The following is a 20540-nucleotide window of genomic DNA, read 5'->3' on the forward strand; positions in this document are numbered from 1 at the left end:
CTGGAGGCATTCTGTAATCTGTGGACCTTCAGAGTGTTGATGAAACGCAGATATTGCATCGCGATTGAATACAACAGTCACCATGCGGACTTTTCTCTATGGGAGTAATGTCTCAAAGTGTCTACGCTTTGATCGTTACCTGGAAGACCAGTAGTAGTTTCCGAAGCACATCTCGAGGCATTTTGCAATCTGTGGGCCTTTAGAGTGTTGATGAAACACAGTAATTACATCGGGATTTAATACCAAAGGCACCATGCAGACTTTTCTCAGCAGGTGTAATTCTCAAAGTGTCTCCGTTTTGATCGTTCCCTGGAAGACCGGTATTAGTTTCCGAAGCACATCTGGAGGCCTTCTGTAATCTGTGGACCTTTAGAGTGTTGGTGAAACAAAGAAATTGCGTTGGGATTGAATACAACACGCACCATGCTGACTTTTCTCCATGGTAGTAATGTCTCAAATTGTCTATGCTTTGATCGTTCCTGGAAGACAAGTAGTAGTTTCCGTATCACATCACGAGGCATTCTGTCACCTGTGGACCTTCAGAGTGTCGATGAAACACAGAAATTGCATCGGGATTGAATACAACAGGGACCATGCGGACTTTTCTCCTTGGGAGTAATGTCTCAAACTGCCTACCCTTTTATCGTTCCGAGTAAGACCAGTAGTAGTTTCCGAAGCACAACTGGAGGCAGTCTGTAATCTGTGGACCTTCAGAGTGTCGATGAAACACTGAAATTGCATCGGGATATCATACAACAGGCTCCATGCGGACTTTTCTTAGCGGGTGTAATACCTCAAACTGTCTACGTTTTGATCGTTCACTGGAAGACCAGTAAAAGTTTCCGAAGCACATCTAGAGGCATTCTGTAGTCTTTGGACATTTAGTGTGTTGATGAAACTTAGAAATTGCATCGGGATGGAATACAACACGCACCACACTGACTTTTCTTCATACGAGTAATGTCTCAAACTGTCTACGCTTTGATCGTTCACTGGAAGAACAGTAGTAGTTTCCGAAGCGCAACTGGAAACATTCTGTTATATGGGACCTTTAGAGTGTTGATGAAACACAGAAATTGCATCGGGTTTGAATATAAAAGGCACTATGCGGTCTTTTCTCCATGGGAGTAATGTCTCAAACTGTCTACGCTTTGATCGTTCCCTGGACGACCAGTAGTAGTTTCGGAAGCACATCTAAAGGCATTCTGTAATCTGTGGACCTTCAGAGTGTTGATGAAACACAGATATTGCATCGGGATTAAATACAACAGGCACCATGAGGACTTTTCTCCGCGGGTGTAATGTCTCAAAGTCTCTCCGCTTTGATCGTAACCTGGAAGATTAGTAGTAGTTTCCGAGGCACAACTGGAGGCATTCTGTAATCTGTGGACCTTCAGAGTGTTGATGAAACACAGAAATTGCATCGGGATTGAATACAACAGGCACCATGCCGACTGTTCTTCGCTGGTGTAATGTCTCAAATTGTCTACGCTTTGATCGTTCCCTGGAAGACCAGTAGTAGTTTCCGAAGCACATCTTTAGTCATTCTGTAATCTGGGGACGTATAGAGTGTTGATGAAACAAAGAAATAGCATCGGGATTGAATACAACACGCACCATGCTGAATTTTCTCCATGGGATTAATAACTCAAACTGTCTACCCTTTGATCGTTCCCTGGAAGACCAGTAGTAGCTGTCGAAGAGCATCTGGAGGCATTCTGTAACCTGTGGTCCTTTAGAGTGTTGATGAAACACATAAATTGCATCGGGATTGAATACAACAGAAACCATCCTAACTTTTCTCAATGGGAGTAATGTCTCAAACTGTCTACGCTTTGATCGTTCCCTGGAAGACCAGTAGTAGTTTCCGAAGCACAACTGGAGGCATTCTGTAATCTGTGGACCTTCAGAGTGTCGATGAAACACACAATTTGTATCGGGATTCAATTCAACAGGCTCCATGCGGACTTTTCTTCGTGGGTGTAATGCCTCAAACTGTCTACGCTATGATCGTTCATTGGAAGACCAGTAAGAGTTTCCGAAGCACATCTAGAGGCATTCTGTAGTCTTTGGACGTTTAGAGTGTTAATGAAACTTAGAAATTGCATCGGGATGGAATACAACACGCACCATGCTGACTTTTCTCCATGGGAGTAGTGTGTCAAACTGTCTACGCTTTGATCGTTCCCTGGAAGACCAGTAGTAGTTTCCGAAGCACAACTGGAAACAGTCTGTAATATGGGACCTTTAGAGTGTTGATGAAACACGGAAATTGCATCGGGTTTGAATATAACAGGCACCATGCGGACTTTTCTCCATGGGAGTAATGTCTCAAACTGTCTACGCTTGATCGTTCCCTGGACGACCAGTAGTAGTTTCGGAAGCACATCTAAAGGCATTCTGTAATCTCGGGACCTCCACGGTGCTGATGAAACACAGATATTGCATCGGGATTGAATACAACAGTCACCATGCGGACTTTTCTCCATGGGATTAATAACTCAAACTGTCTACGCTTTGATCGTTCCCTGGAAGACCAGTAGTAACTTTCGAAGAACATCTGGAGGCATTCTGTAACTTGTGGTCCTTTAGAGTGTTGATGAATCACAGAAATTGCATCGGGATTGAATACAACAGGAACCATCCTAACTTTTCTCAATGGGAGTAATGTCTCAAACTGTCTACGCTTTGATCGTTCCCTGGAAGACGAGTAGTAGTTTCCGCAGCACATCTGGAGGCATTCTGTAATATGTGGACCTTCAGAGTGTCGATGAAACAGAGAAATTGCGTCGGGATTGAATACAATAGGCACCATGTGGACTTTTCTCCATGGGAGTAATGTCTCAAACTGTCTAGGCTTTGATCGTTCCCTGGAAGACCAGTAGTAAGTTTCCGAAGCACATCTGGGGGCATTGTGTAATATGGGACCTTTAGACACTTCATGAAACACAGAAATTGCATCGGGATTGAATACGACAGGTACCATGCGGACTTTTCTCCATGGGAGTATTGTCTCAAACTGTCTACGCTTTAATCGTTCCCTGGAAGAACAGTAGTAGTTTCGGAAGCACATCTAAAGGCATTCTGTAATCTGTGGACCTTCAGAGTGGTGATGAAACACAGATATTGCATCGGGATTGAATACAACAGGCACCATGAGGACATTTCAACGCGGGTGTAATGTCTCAAACTGTCTACGATTTGATCGTTCCCTGGAAGACCAGTAGTAGTTTCCGAAGCACATCTGGAGGCATTCTGTAATATGTAGACCTTCAGAGTGTTGATGAAACAGAGAAATTGCATCGGGATTGAATACAACATGCACCATGCGGACTTTACTCATGGGAGTAATGTCTCAAACTGTCTACGCTTTGATCGTTCTCTGGAAGACCAGTAGTAGTTTCGGAAGCTCATCTAAAGGCATTCTGTAATCAGTGGACCTTCAGGGTGTTGACGAAACACAGAAATTGCATCAGGTTTGAATACAACAGGCACCATGCAGACATTTCTCCATGGGAGTAATGTCTCAAACTGTCTACGATTTGATCGTTCCCATGAAGACCAGTAGTAGTTTCCTAAGCACATCTTGAGGCATTCTGTAATCTGTGGACCTTTAGAGTGTTGGTGAAACAAAGAAATTGTGTCGGGATTGAATACAACACGCACCATGCTGACTTTTCTCCATGGGATTAATAACTCAAACTGTCTACGCTTTGATCGTTCCCTGGAAGACCAGTAGTAGCTTTCGAAGAACATCTGGAGGCATTCTGTAACTTGTGGTCCTTTAGAGTGTTGATGAAACACAGAAATTGCATCGGGATTGAATACAACAGGAACCATCCTAACTTTTCTCCATGGGAGTAATATCTCAAACTGTCTACGCTTTGATCGTTCCCTGGAAGACCGGTATTTGTTTCCGAAGCACATCTGGAGGCATTCTGTAATAAGATGACCTTCAGAGAGTCGATAAAACACAGAAATTTCTTCGGGATTGAATACAACAGGCACCATGAGGACATTTCAACGCGGGTGTAATGTCTCAAACTGTCTCCGCTTTGATCGTTCCCTGGAAGATTAGTAGTAGTTTCCGAAGCACAACTGGAGGCATTCTGTAATCTGTGAACCTTCAGAGTGTTGATGAAACAAAGAAAATGCATCGGGATTGAATACAACACGCACCATGCCGACTTTTCTCCTTGGGAGTAATGTCTCAAACTGTCTACGCTTTGATCGTTCCCTGGAAGACCAGTAGTAGTTTCCGAAGCACATCTGGAGGCATTCTGTAATATGTGGACCTTCAGAGTGTTGATGAAACAGAGAAATTACATCGGGATTGAATACAACAGGCACCATGCCGACTTTACTCATGGGAGTAATGTCTCAAACTGTCTACGCTTCGATCGTTCTCTGGAAGACCAGTAGTAGTTTCGGAAGCACATCTAAAGGCATTCTGTAATCTGTGGACCTTCAGGGTGTTGACGAAACACAGAAATTGCATCAGGTTTGAATACAACAGGCACCATGCAGACATTTCTCCATGGGAGTAATGTCTCAAACTGTCTACGCTTTGATCGTTCCCATGAAGACCAGTAGTAGTTTCCTAAGCACATCTTGAGGCATTCTGTAATCTGTGGACCTTTAGAGTGTTGGTGAAACAAAGAAATTGTGTCGGGATTGAATACAACACGCACCATGCTGACTTTTCTCCATGGTAGTTTTGTCTCAAGTTGTCTATGCTTTGAACGTTCCCTGGAAGACAAGTAGTAGTTTCCGAAACACGTCTGGAGGCATTCTGTAATATGTGGACCTTTAGAGTGTTAATAAAACACAGAAATTGCATTGGGATTGAATACAACAGGCACCATGCGGACTTTTCTTCATAGGAATAATGTCTCAAACTGTCTACGCTTTGATCGTTCCCTGGGAGACCAGTAGTAGTTCCGAAGCACATCTGGAGGCATTCTGTAATATGGGACCTTTAGAGTGTTGATGAAACACAGAAATTGCATCGGGTTTGAATATAACAGGCACCATGCGGACTTCTCGCCATGGGAGTAATGTCTCAAACTGTCTACGCTTGATCGTTCCCTGGAAGACCTGTAGTAAGTTTCCGAAGCACATCTGGAGGCATTCTGTAATCTGTGGACGTTTAGAGTGTTGACGAAACTTAGAAATTGCATCGGGATGGAATACAACACGCAACATGCTGACTTTTCTCCACGGGAGTAATGTCTCAAACTGTCTACGCTTTGATCGTTCCCTGGAAGACCAGTAGTAGTTCCCGAAACACATCTGGGGGCATTGTGTAATATGGGACCTTTAGAGTCTTCATGAAACACAGAAATTGCATTGGGATTGAATACGACAGGCACCATGCGAACTATTTTCCATGGGAGTATTGTCTCTAACTGTCTACGCTTTAATCGTTCCCTGGAGGAACAGTAGTAGTTTCCGAAGCACAACTGGAGGCATTCTGTAATCTGTGGACCTTCAGAGTTTTGATGAAACAAAGAAATTGCATCGGGTTTGAATATAACAGGCACCATGCGGACTTCTCGCCATGGGAGTAATGTCACAAATTGTCTACGCTTTGATCGTTCCCTGGAAGACCAGTATTAGTTTCCGAAGCACATCTGGAGGCATTCTGTAATATGTAGACCTTCAGAGTGTTGATGAAACAGAGAAATTGCATCGGGATTGAATACAACAGGCACCATGCGGACTTTACTCCATGGGAGTAATGTCTCAAACTGTCTACGCTTTGATCGTTCTCTGGAAGACCAGTAGTAGTTTCGGAAGCACATCTAAAGGCATTCTGTAATCTGTGGACCGTCAGGGTGTTGATGAAACACAGATATTGCTTCGGGATTGAATACAACAGGCACCATGAGGAGTTTTCTCCATGGGAGTAATGTCTCAAATTGTCTACGCATTGATCGTTCCCTGGAAGAACAGTAGTAGTTTCCGAAACACATCTCGATGCATTCTGTAATCTGTGGACTTTCAGAGTGATAATGAAACACCGAAATTGCAGCGGGATTGAACACAACGGGCATCATGCGGACTTTTCTCCATGGGATTAATGTCTCAAACTGTCTACGCTTTGCTCGTTCCCTGGAAGACTAGTAGTAGCTTTCGAAGCACATCATGAGGCATTCTGTAGTATGTGGACCTTCAGAGTGTTGATGAAACACAGAAATTGCATCGGGATTGAATACGACACGCACCATGCGGACTTTTCTCCATGGGAGTAATGTCTCAAACAGTTTACGTTTTGACCAATCCCTGGAAGACCAGTAGTAGTTTCCGCAGCACATCTGCAGGCATTCTGTAATATGTGGACCTTCAGAGTGTCGATGAAACAGAGAAATTGCGTCGGGATTGAATACAACAGGCACCATGCGGACTTTTCTCCATGGGAGTAATGTCTCAAACTGGCTACGCTTTGATCGTTACCTGGAAGACCAGTAGTAGTTTCGGAAGCACTTCTAAAGGCATTCTGTAATCTGTGGACCTTCAGAGTGTTGGTGAAACACAGAAATTGCATCGGGATTGAATACGACACGCACCATGCGGACTTTTCTCCATGGGAGTAATGTCTCAAACAGTTTACGCTTTGACCAATCCCTGGAAGACCAGTAGTAGTTTCCGCAGCACATCTGCAGGCATTCTGTAATATGTGGACCTTCAGAGTGTCGATGAAACAGAGAAATTGCGTCGGGATTGAATACAACAGGCACCATGCCGACTTTTCTCCTTGGGAGTAATGTCTCAAACTGCCTACGCTTTGATCGTTCCGAGTAAGACCAGTAGTAGTTTCCGAAGCACAACTGGAGGCATTCTGTATCTGTGGACCTTCAGAGTGTCGATGAAACACAGAAATTGCATCGGGATTGAATACAACAGGCTCCATGCGGACTTTTCATCGCGGGCGTAATGCCTCAAACTGTCTACGCTTTGATCGTTCACTGGAAGACCAGTAAGAGTTTCCGAAGCACATCTGGAGGCATTCTGTAGTCTTTGGACGTTTAGAGTGTTGATGAAACAAAGAAATTGCATTGGGATTTAATACAACACGCATCATGCTGAATTTTCTCAATTGGAGTAATGTCTAAAACTGTCTACGCTTTGATCGTTCCCTGGAAGACCAGTAGTAGTTTCCGAGACACATCTGGGGACATTGTGTAATATGGGACCTTTAGAGCCTTCATGAAACACAGAAATTGCATCGGGATTGAATACGACAGGAACCATGCTGATTTTTCTCCATGGGAGTAATGTCTCAAACTGTCTACGCTTTGATCGTTCCCTGGAAGACCAGTAGTAGTTTCCGAAGCACAACTGGTGGCATTCTGTAATATGGGACCTTTAGAGTGTTGATGAAGCACAGAAATTGCATCATGTTTGAATAGAACAGGCACCATGCGGACATTTCTCCAAGGCAGTAATGTCTCTAACTGTCTACTCTTTGACCGTCACCTGGAAGACCAGTAGTTGTTTTGGAAGCACATCTAAAGGCATTCTGTAATCTGTGGACCATCAGAGTGTTGATGAAACGCAGATATTGCATCGGGATGGAATACAACAGGCACCATGCTGACTTTTCTCGATGGGAGTAATGTCTCAAACTGTCTACGCTTTGATCAATCCATGGAAGACCAGTAGTAGTTCCCGAAGCACATCTGGAGGCATTCTGTAATATGTGGACCTTCAGAGTGTTGATGAAACACTGAAATTTTATGGGGATTGAATACAACAGGCACCATGCGGACTTTTCTCCATGGGAGTAATGTCTCAATCTGTCTGCGCTTTGATCGTTCCCTGGAAGAACAGTAGTAGTTTCGCGAAGCACATCTGGGGGCATTCTGTAACCTGTGGACCTTCAGAGTGTTGATGAAACACAGAAATTGCATTGGGATTGAATACAACAGGCACCATGCGGACTTTTCTCTATAGGAATAATGTCTCAAACTGTCTACGCTTTGATCGTCCCTTGGAAGACCTGTAGTAGTTTCTGAAGCACTTCTGGATTCATTCTGTAATATGGGACCTTTAGAGTGTTGATGAAACACAGATATTGCATCGGGTTTGAATATAACTGTCTACGCTTTGATCTTTTCCTGGAACACCTGTAGTAGTTTCTGAAGCACATCTGGATTCATTCTGTAATATGGGACCTTTCGAGTGTTGATGAAACACAGAAATTGCATCGGGTTTGAATATAACAGGCACCATGTTGACTTTTCTCCATGGGAGTAATGACTTAAACTGCCTATGCTTTGATTGTTCCCTGGAAGACCAGCAGTAGTTTCCTAAGCACATCTGGAGGCATTCTGGAATATGTGGACCTTCAGAGTGTCGATGAAACAGAGGAATTGCGTCGGGATTGAATACAATAGGCACCATGTGGACTTTTCTCCATGGGAGGAATGTCTCAAACTATCTACGCTTTGATCGATACCTGGAAGACCAGTAGTAGTTTCCGAAGCCCATCTGGAGGCATTTTGCAATCTGAGGGCCTTTAGAGTGTTGATGATTCACAGTAATTGCATCGGGATTCAATACCAAAGGCACCATGCAGACTTCTCTCCATGGGAATAATGTCACAAACTGTCTACGCTTTGATCGTCCCTGGAAGACCAGTAGTAGTTTCCGAAGCACAACTGGAGGCATTCTGTAATATGGGACCTTTAGAGTGTTGATGAAACACAGAAATTGCATCAGGTTTGAATACAACAGGCACCATGCGGACATTTCTCCATGGGGGTAATGTCTCAAACTGTCTACGCTTTGATCGTTCCCTGCAATACCAGTAGTAGTTTCCTAAGCACATCTGGAGGCATTCTGTAATCTGAGGACCTTCAGAGTGTTGATGAAACACAGAAATTGCATCGGGATTTAATACAACAGGCACCATGCGAACTTTTCTCTTTGGGAGTAATGTCTCAAACTGCCTACGCTTTGATCGTTCCGAGTAAGACCAGTAATAGTTTCCGAAGCACAACTGGAGGCATTCTGTAATCTGTGGACCCTCAGAGTGTCGATGAAACACACAGAAATTGCATCAGGATTGAATACAACAGGCCCCATGCGGACTTTTCTTCGCGATTGTAATGCCTCAAACTGTCTACGCTTTGATCGTTCCCTGGAAGACCAGTAGTAGTTTCCGAGACACATCTGGGGACATTGTGTAATATGGGACTTTTTGAGTCTTCATGAAACTCAGAAATTGCATCGGGATTGAATACGACAGGAACCATGCGGACTTTTCTCCATGGGAGTAATGTCTCAAAGTGTCTACGCTTTGATCGTTCCCTGGAAGACCAGTAGTAGTTTCCGAAGCACATCTGGAGGCATTTTGCAATACGTGGGCCTTTAGAGTGTAAATGAAACACAGTAATTGCATCGGGATTCTATACCAAAGGCAGCATGCGGACTTTTCTCAGCAGGTGTAATGACGCAAACTGTCTCCGTTTTGATCGTTCCCTGGAAGACCGGTATTAGTTTCCGAAGCACATCTGGAGGCATTCTGTAATCTGTGGACCTTTAGAGTGTTGGTGAAACAAAGAAATTGTGCTGGGATTGAATACAACACGCACCATGCTGACTTTTCTCCATGGTAGTTATGTCTCAAATTGTCTATGCTTTGATCGTTCCCTGGAAGACAAGTAGTAGTTTCCGTAGCACATCTCGAGGCATTCTGTAATCTGTGGAGCTTCAGAGTGTTGATGAAACTCAGAAATTGCATCGGGATTGAATACAACAAGCACCATTCGGACTTTTCTCCATGGGAGTAGCGTCTCAGACTGTCTACACTTTGATCGTTCCCTGGAAGACCAGTGGTAGTTTCCGAAACACATCTGGAGGCATTCTGTAATCTGTGGACCTTTAGAGTGCTGATGAAACACAGAAATTGCATTGGGATTGAATACAAAAGGCACCATGCGGACTTTTCTCCATAGGATTAATGTCTCTGACTGTCTACGCTTTGATCTTTTCCTGGAACACCTGTAGTAGTTTCTGAAGCACATCTGGATTCATTCTGTAATATGGAACCTTTAGAGTGTTGATGAAACACAGAAATTGCATGGGTTTGAATATAACTTGCACCATGCCGACTTTTCTCCATGGGAGTAATGTCTCAAACTGTCTACGCTTTGATCGTTCCCTGGAAGACCAGTAGTAGTTTCCGAAGCACATCTGGAGGCATTCTGTAATCTGTGGACCTTCAGAGTGTTGATGAAACACAGAAATTGCATCGGGTTTGAATATAACTTGCACCATGCCGACTTTACTCCATGTGAGTAATGTCTCAAACTGTCTACGCTTTGATCGTTCCCTGAACGACCAGTGGAAGTTTAGGAAGCAAATCTAAATGCATTCTGTAATCTGTTGACCTTCAGAGTGTTGACGAAACAAAGAAATTGCATCGGGATTGAATACAACACGCACCATGCTGACTTCTCTCCATGGGAGTATTGTCTCAACTGTCTACGCTTTGATCGTTCCCTGGAAGACCAGTAGTAGTTTCCGAAGCACATCTGGATGCATTCTGTAATATGTGGACTTTCACAGTGTTGATGAAACAGAGAAATTGCATCGGGATTGAATACTACAGGCACCATGCGGACTTTTCTCCATGGGATTAATAACTCAAACTGTCTACGCTTTGATCGTTCCCTGGAAGACCAGTAGTAGCTTTCGAAGCACATCTGGAGGCATTCTATAACCTGTGGTCCTTTAGAGTGTTGATGAAACGCAGATATTGCATCGGGATTGAATACAACAGGCACCATGCTGACTTTTCTCCATGGGAGTAATGTCTCAAACTGTCCACGCTTTGATCGATCCATTTAAGACCAGTAATAGTTCCCGAAGCACATCTGGATTCATTCTGTAATATGTGGACCTTCAGAGTGTTGATGAAACACAGAAATTGCATGGGGATTGAATACAACAGGCACCATGCGGACTTTTCTCCATGGGAGTAATGTCTCAATCTGTCTACGCTTTGATCGTTCCCTGGAAGAACAGTAGTAGTTTCGCGAAGCACATCTGGAGGCATTCTGCAACCTGTGGACCTTCAGAGTGTTGATAAAACACAGAAATTGCATTGGGATTGAATACAACAGCTACCATGCGGACTTTTCTCCATAGGAATAATGTCTCAAACTGTCTACGCTTTGATCGTCCCCTGGAAGACCTGTAGTAGTTTCTGAAGCACTTCTGGATTCATTCTGTAATATGGGACCTTTAGAGTGTTGATGAAACACAGAAATTGCATCGGGTTTGAATATAACAGGCACCATGTTGACTTTTCTCCATGGGAGTAATGACTCAAACTGCCTATGCTTTGATTGTTCATTGGAAGACCAGCAGTAGTTTACGAAGCACGTCTGGAGGCATTCTGTAATCTGTGGACCTTCAGAGTGTCGATGAAACACAGTAATAGCATAGGGATTGAATACAACAGGCACCATGCTGACTTTTCTCCATGGGAGTAATGTCTCAAACTGTCTACGCCTCGATTGTTCCCTGGAAGACCAGTAGTAGTTTACGAAGCACATCTGGAGGCATTCTGTAATCTGTGGACCTTTATAGTGTTGATGAAACACAGAAATTGCTTTGGGATTGAATACAAAAGGCACCATGCGGACTTTTCTCCATAGGAATAATGTCTCAAAGTGTCTATGCGTTGATCGTTCCCTGGAAGACAAGTAGTAGTTTCCGTAGCACATCTCGAGGCATTCTGAAATCTGTGGAACTTCAGAGTGTTGATGAAACTCAGAAATTGCATCGGGATTGAATACAACAAGCACCATTCGGACTTTTCTCCATGGGAGTAGCGTCTCAGACTGTCTACACTTTGATCGTTCCCTGGAAGACCAGTAGTAGTTTCCGAAACACATCTGGAGGCATTCTGTAATCTGTGGACCTTTATAGTGTTGATGAAACACAGAAATTGCATTGGGATTGAATACAAAAGGCACCATGCGGACTTTTCTCCATAGGAATAATGTCTCAAACTGTCTACGCTTTGATCTTTTCCTGGAACACCTGTAGTAGTTTCTGAAGCACATCTGGATTCATTCTGTAATATGGGACCTTTAGAGTGTTGATGAAACACAGAAATTGCATCGGGTTTGAATATAACAGGCACCATGTTGACTTGTCTCCATGGGAGTAATGACTCAAACTGCCTATGCTTTGATTGTTCCCTGGAGACCAGCAGTAGTTTCCTAAGCACATCTGGAGGCATTCTGGAATATGTGGACCTTCAGAATGTTAATGAAACACAAAAATTGCATCGGGATTGAATACAACAGTCACCATGCGGAGTTTTCCCCGCGGGTGTTATGTCTCAAACTGTCTTCGCTTTGATCGTTCCCTGGAAGACCAGTAGTTGTTTCCGAAGCACATCTGGAGGCATTCTGTAATCTGTGGACCTTTAGAATGTTGATGAAACAAAGACTTTGCATCGGGATTGAATACAACACGCACCATGCTGACTTTTCTCCATGGTAGTAATGTCGCAAATTGCCTACGCTTTGATCGTTCCCTGGCAGACCAGTAGTAGTTTCCGAAGCACACCCGGAGGCCTTTTCCAATCTGTGGGCCTTTAGAGTGATGATGAAACACAGTCATTGCAACGGGATTCAATACCAAAGGCACCATGCGGACTTTTCTGAGCAGGTGTAATGTCTCAAACTGTCTCCGATTTGATCGTTCCCTGGAAGACCGGTATTTGTTTCCGAAGCACATCTGGAAGCATTCTGTAATCTGTGAACCTTCAGAGTATTGATATAAAACAGAAATTGCATCGGGGGTGAATACAGCAGGCACCATTTGGACTTTTCTCCGCGGGTGTAATATCTCAAACTGTCTCCGCTTTGATCGTTCCGTGGAAGATAAGTAGTTGTTTCCGAAGCACACCTGGAGGCATTCTGTAATCTGTGGACCTTTAGAATGTTGATAAAACAAAGAAGTTGCATCGGGATTGAATACAACACGCACCATGCTGACTTTTCTCCATGGTAGTAATGTCTCAAATTGTCTACGCTTTGATCGCTCCCTGGAAGACCAGTAGTAGTTTCCGAAGCACAACTGGAGGCATTCTGTAATCTGTGGACCTTCAGAGTGTCGATGAAAAACAGAAATTGCATCGGGATTGAATACAACAGGCACCATGCTGACTTTTCTCCTTGGGAGTAATGTCTCAAAATGTCTACGCTTTTATCGTTCCCTGGAAGACCAGTAGTAGTTTCCGAAGCACAACTGGTGGCATTCTGTAATATGGGACCTTTAGAGTGTTGATGAAACACAGAAATTGCATCGGGTTTGAATATAACAGGCACCATGCGGACTTTTCTCCATGGGAGTAATGTCTCAAACTGTCTACGCTTTGATTGTTCCCTGGAAGAGCAGTAGTAGTTTCCGAAGCACAACTGGAGGCATTCTATAATATGGGACCTTTAGAGTGTTAATGAAACACAGAAATTGCATCAGGTTTTAATACAACTGGCACAATGCGGACATTTCTCCAAGGGACTAATGTCTCAAACTGTCTACGCTTTGATCGTTCCGTGGAAGACCAGTAGTAGTTTCCTAAGCACATCTGGAGGCATTCTGTAATATGTGGACCTTCAGAGTGTTAAAGAAACACAGAAATTGCATCGGGATTGAATACGACAGTCAGAATGCGGACTTTTCTCCATGGGAGTAATGTCTTAAACTGTCTACGCTTTGATCGATCATTGGAAGACCAGTAGTAGTTTCGGAAGCACATCTGGAGGCATTTTGCAATCTGTGGGCCTTTAGTGTGTTGATGAAACACAGTAATTGCATCGGGATTCAATACCAAAGGCACCATGAGGACTTTTCTCAGCAGGTGTAATGTCACAAACTGTCTCCGATTTGATCGTTTCCTGGATGACCAGTAGTAGTTTCTGAGGCACATCTGGAAGCATTCTGTAAACTGTGGACCTTTAGAATGTTGATAAAACAAAGACGTTGCATCGGGATTGAATACTACACGCACCATGCTAACTTTTCTCCATGGTAGTAATGTCTCAAATTGTCTACGCTTTGATCGTTCCCTGGAAGACCAGTAGTAGTTTACGAAGTACATCTGGAGGCATTCTTATATGTGTGGACCTTCAGAGTGTTGATAAAACACAGAAATTGCATCGGGATTGAACACAACGGGCACCATGCGGACTTTTCTCCATGGGAGTAATGTCTTAAACTGTCTACGCTTTGATCGTTCCCTGGAAGGCCAGTAGTAGTTTCCAGAGCACAACTGGAGGCATTCTGTAATATAGGACCCTTAGAGTTTTGGTGAAACACAGAAATTGAATCAGGTTTTAATACAACAGGCACCATGCTGACATTTCTCCATGGGAGTAATGTCTCAAACTGTCTACGCTTTGATTGTTCCCTGGAAGACCAGTAGTAGTTTCTTAAGCGCATCTGGAGGCATTCTGTAATATGTGGACTTTTAGAGTGTTGATGAAACACAGAAATTGCATTGAGATTGAATACAACAGGCACCATGCGGACTTTTCTCCATGGGAGTAATGTCTCAAACTGTCTACGCTTTGCTCGTTCCCTGGAAGACTAGTAGTAGCTTTCGAAGCACATCATGAGGCATTCTGTAATATGTGGACCTTCAGAGTGTTGATGAAACACAGAAATTGCATCGGGATTGAATACGACACGCACCATGCGGACTTTTCTCCATGGGAGTAATGTCTCAAACAGTTTACGTTTTGACCAATCCCTGGAAGACCAGTAGTAGTTTCCGCAGCACATCTGCAGGCATTCTGTAATATGTGGACCTTCAGAGTGTCGATGAAACAGAGAAATTGCGTCGGGATTGAATACAACAGGCACCATGCGGACTTTTCTCCATGGGAGTAATGTCTCAAACTGGCTACGCTTTGATCGTTACCTGGAAGACCAGTAGTAGTTTCGGAAGCACTTCTAAAGGCATTCTGTAATCTGTGGACCTTCAGAGTGTTGGTGAAACACAGAAATTGCATCGGGATTGAATACGACACGCACCATGCGGACTTTTCTCCATGGGAGTAATGTCTCAAACAGTTTACGCTTTGACCAATCCCTGGAAGACCAGTAGTAGTTTCCGCAGCACATCTGCAGGCATTCTGTAATATGTGGACCTTCAGAGTGTCGATGAAACAGAGAAATTGCGTCGGGATTGAATACAACAGGCACCATGCCGACTTTTCTCCTTGGGAGTAATGTCTCAAACTGCCTACGCTTTGATCGTTCCGAGTAAGACCAGTAGTAGTTTCCGAAGCACAACTGGAGGCATTCTGTATCTGTGGACCTTCAGAGTGTCGATGAAACACAGAAATTGCATCGGGATTGAATACAACAGGCTCCATGCGGACTTTTCATCGCGGGCGTAATGCCTCAAACTGTCTACGCTTTGATCGTTCACTGGAAGACCAGTAAGAGTTTCCGAAGCACATCTGGAGGCATTCTGTAGTCTTTGGACGTTTAGAGTGTTGATGAAACAAAGAAATTGCATTGGGATTTAATACAACACGCATCATGCTGAATTTTCTCAATTGGAGTAATGTCTAAAACTGTCTACGCTTTGATCGTTCCCTGGAAGACCAGTAGTAGTTTCCGAGACACATCTGGGGACATTGTGTAATATGGGACCTTTAGAGCCTTCATGAAACACAGAAATTGCATCGGGATTGAATACGACAGGAACCATGCTGATTTTTCTATATGGGAGTAATGTCTCAAACTGTCTACGCTTTGATCGTTCCCTGGAAGACCAGTAGTAGTTTCCGAAGCACAACTGGTGGCATTCTGTAATATGGGACCTTTAGAGTGTTGATGAAGCACAGAAATTGCATCATGTTTGAATAGAACAGGCACCATGCGGACATTTCTCCAAGGCAGTAATGTCTCTAACTGTCTACTCTTTGACCGTCACCTGGAAGACCAGTAGTTGTTTTGGAAGCACATCTAAAGGCATTCTGTAATCTGTGGACCATCAGAGTGTTGATGAAACGCAGATATTGCATCGGGATGGAATACAACAGGCACCATGCTGACTTTTCTCGATGGGAGTAATGTCTCAAACTGTCTACGCTTTGATCAATCCATGGAAGACCAGTAGTAGTTCCCGAAGCACATCTGGAGGCATTCTGTAATATGTGGACCTTCAGAGTGTTGATGAAACACTGAAATTTTATGGGGATTGAATACAACAGGCACCATGCGGACTTTTCTCCATGGGAGTAATGTCTCAATCTGTCTGCGCTTTGATCGTTCCCTGGAAGAACAGTAGTAGTTTCGCGAAGCACATCTGGGGGCATTCTGTAACCTGTGGACCTTCAGAGTGTTGATGAAACACAGAAATTGCATTGGGATTGAATACAACAGGCACCATGCGGACTTTTCTCTATAGGAATAATGTCTCAAACTGTCTACGCTTTGATCGTCCCCTGGAAGACCTGTAGTAGTTTCTGAAGCACTTCTGGATTCATTCTGTAATATGGGACCTTTAGAGTGTTGATGAAACACAGATATTGCATCGGGTTTGAATATAACTGTCTACGCTTTGATCTTTTCCTGGAACACCTGTAGTAGTTTCTGAAGCACATCTGGATTCATTCTGTAATATGGGACCTTTCGAGTGTTGATGAAACACAGAAATTGCATCGGGTTTGAATATAACAGGCACCATGTTGACTTTTCTCCATGGGAGTAATGACTTAAACTGCCTATGCTTTGATTGTTCCCTGGAAGACCAGCAGTAGTTTCCTAAGCACATCTGGAGGCATTCTGGAATATGTGGACCTTCAGAGTGTCGATGAAACAGAGGAATTGCGTCGGGATTGAATACAATAGGCACCATGTGGACTTTTCTCCATGGGAGTAATGTCTCAAACTATCTACGCTTTGATCGATACCTGGAAGACCAGTAGTAGTTTCCGAAGCCCATCTGGAGGCATTTTGCAATCTGAGGGCCTTTAGAGTGTTGATGATTCACAGTAATTGCATCGGGATTCAATACCAAAGGCACCATGCAGACTTCTCTCCATGGGAATAATGTCACAAACTGTCTACGCTTTGATCGTCCCTGGAAGACCAGTAGTAGTTTCCGAAGCACAACTGGAGGCATTCTGTAATATGGGACCTTTAGAGTGTTGATGAAACACAGAAATTGCATCAGGTTTGAATACAACAGGCACCATGCGGACATTTCTCCATGGGGGTAATGTCTCAAACTGTCTACGCTTTGATCGTTCCCTGCAATACCAGTAGTAGTTTCCTAAGCACATCTGGAGGCATTCTGTAATCTGAGGACCTTCAGAGTGTTGATGAAACACAGAAATTGCATCGGGATTTAATACAACAGGCACCATGCGAACTTTTCTCTTTGGGAGTAATGTCTCAAACTGCCTACGCTTTGATCGTTCCGAGTAAGACCAGTAATAGTTTCCGAAGCACAACTGGAGGCATTCTGTAATCTGTGGACCCTCAGAGTGTCGATGAAACACACAGAAATTGCATCAGGATTGAATACAACAGGCCCCATGCGGACTTTTCTTCGCGATTGTAATGCCTCAAACTGTCTACGTTTTGATCGTTCACTGGAAGACCAGTAAGAGTTTCCGAAGCAAATCTGGAGGCATTCTGTAGTGTTTGGACGTTTAGAGTGTTGATGAAACAAAGAAATTGCATTGGGATTTAATACAACACGCATCATGCTGAATTTTCTCAATTGGAGTAATGTCTCAAACTGTCTACGCTTTGATCGTTCCCTGGAAGACCAGTAGTAGTTTCCGAGACACATCTGGGGACATTGTGTAATATGGGACTTTTTGAGTCTTCATGAAACTCAGAAATTGCATCGGGATTGAATACGACAGGAACCATGCGGACTTTTCTCCATGGGAGTAATGTCTCAAAGTGTCTACGCTTTGATCGTTCCCTGGAAGACCAGTAGTAGTTTCCGAAGCACATCTGGAGGCATTTTGCAATACGTGGGCCTTTAGAGTGTAAATGAAACACAGTAATTGCATCGGGATTCTATACCAAAGGCAGCATGCGGACTTTTCTCAGCAGGTGTAATGACGCAAACTGTCTCCGTTTTGATCGTTCCCTGGAAGACCGGTATTAGTTTCCGAAGCACATCTGGAGGCATTCTGTAATCTGTGGACCTTTAGAGTGTTGGTGAAACAAAGAAATTGTGCTGGTATTGAATACAACACGCACCATGCTGACTTTTCTCCATGGTAGTTATGTCTCAAATTGTCTATGCTTTGATCGTTCCCTGGAAGACAAGTAGTAGTTTCCGTAGCACATCTCGAGGCATTCTGTAATCTGTGGAGCTTCAGAGTGTTGATGAAACTCAGAAATTGCATCGGGATTGAATACAACAAGCACCATTCGGACTTTTCTCCATGGGAGTAGCGTCTCAGACTGTCTACACTTTGATCGTTCCCTGGAAGACCAGTGGTAGTTTCCGAAACACATCTGGAGGCATTCTGTAATCTGTGGACCTTTAGAGTGCTGATGAAACACAGAAATTGCATTGGGATTGAATACAAAAGGCACCATGCGGACTTTTCTCCATAGGATTAATGTCTCTGACTGTCTACGCTTTGATCTTTTCCTGGAACACCTGTAGTAGTTTCTGAAGCACATCTGGATTCATTCTGTAATATGGAACCTTTAGAGTGTTGATGAAACACAGAAATTGCATGGGTTTGAATATAACTTGCACCATGCCGACTTTTCTCCATGGGAGTAATGTCTCAAACTGTCTACGCTTTGATCGTTCCCTGGAAGACCAGTAGTAGTTTCCGAAGCACATCTGGAGGCATTCTGTAATCTGTGGACCTTCAGAGTGTTGATGAAACACAGAAATTGCATCGGGTTTGAATATAACTTGCACCATGCCGACTTTACTCCATGTGAGTAATGTCTCAAACTGTCTACGCTTTGATCGTTCCCTGAACGACCAGTGGAAGTTTAGGAAGCAAATCTAAATGCATTCTGTAATCTGTTGACCTTCAGAGTGTTGACGAAACAAAGAAATTGCATCGGGATTGAATACAACACGCACCATGCTGACCTCTCTCCATGGGAGTATTGTCTCAACTGTCTACGCTTTGATCGTTCCCTGGAAGACCAGTAGTAGTTTCCGAAGCACATCTGGATGCATTCTGTAATATGTGGACTTTCACAGTGTTGATGAAACAGAGAAATTGCATCGGGATTGAATACTACAGGCACCATGCGGACTTTTCTCCATGGGATTAATAACTCAAACTGTCTACGCTTTGATCGTTCCCTGGAAGACCAGTAGTAGCTTTCGAAGCACATCTGGAGGCATTCTGTAACCTGTGGTCCTTTAGAGTGTTGATGAAACGCAGATATTGCATCGGGATTGAATACAACAGGCACCATGCTGACTTTTCTCCATGGGAGTAATGTCTCAAACTGTCCACGCTTTGATCGATCCATTTAAGACCAGTAATAGTTCCCGAAGCACATCTGGATTCATTCTGTAATATGTGGACCTTCAGAGTGTTGATGAAACACAGAAATTGCATGGGGATTGAATACAACAGCTACCATGCGGACTTTTCTCCATAGGAATAATGTCTCAAACTGTCTACGCTTTGATCGTCCCCTGGAAGACCTGTAGTAGTTTCTGAAGCACTTCTGGATTCATTCTGTAATATGGGACCTTTAGAGTGTTGATGAAACACAGAAATTGCATCGGGTTTGAATATAACAGGCACCATGTTGACTTTTCTCCATGGGAGTAATGACTCAAACTGCCTATGCTTTGATTGTTCATTGGAAGACCAGCAGTAGTTTACGAAGCACGTCTGGAGGCATTCTGTAATCTGTGGACCTTCAGAGTGTCGATGAAACACAGTAATAGCATAGGGATTGAATACAACAGGCACCATGCTGACTTTTCTCCATGGGAGTAATGTCTCAAACTGTCTACGCCTCGATTGTTCCCTGGAAGACCAGTAGTAGTTTACGAAGCACATCTGGAGGCATTCTGTAATCTGTGGACCTTTATAGTGTTGATGAAACACAGAAATTGCTTTGGGATTGAATACAAAAGGCACCATGCGGACTTTTCTCCATAGGAATAATGTCTCAAAGTGTCTATGCGTTGATCGTTCCCTGGAAGACAAGTAGTAGTTTCCGTAGCACATCTCGAGGCATTCTGAAATCTGTGGAACTTCAGAGTGTTGATGAAACTCAGAAATTGCATCGGGATTGAATACAACAAGCACCATTCGGACTTTTCTCCATGGGAGTAGCGTCTCAGACTGTCTACACTTTGATCGTTCCCTGGAAGACCAGTAGTAGTTTCCGAAACACATCTGGAGGCATTCTGTAATCTGTGGACCTTTATAGTGTTGATGAAACACAGAAATTGCATTGGGATTGAATACAAAAGGCACCATGCGGACTTTTCTCCATAGGAATAATGTCTCAAACTGTCTACGCTTTGATCTTTT

This window comes from Schistocerca gregaria, chromosome 3 (genome assembly GCF_023897955.1).
Source record: "Schistocerca gregaria isolate iqSchGreg1 chromosome 3, iqSchGreg1.2, whole genome shotgun sequence".
NCBI lineage: Eukaryota > Metazoa > Arthropoda > Insecta > Orthoptera > Acrididae > Schistocerca > Schistocerca gregaria.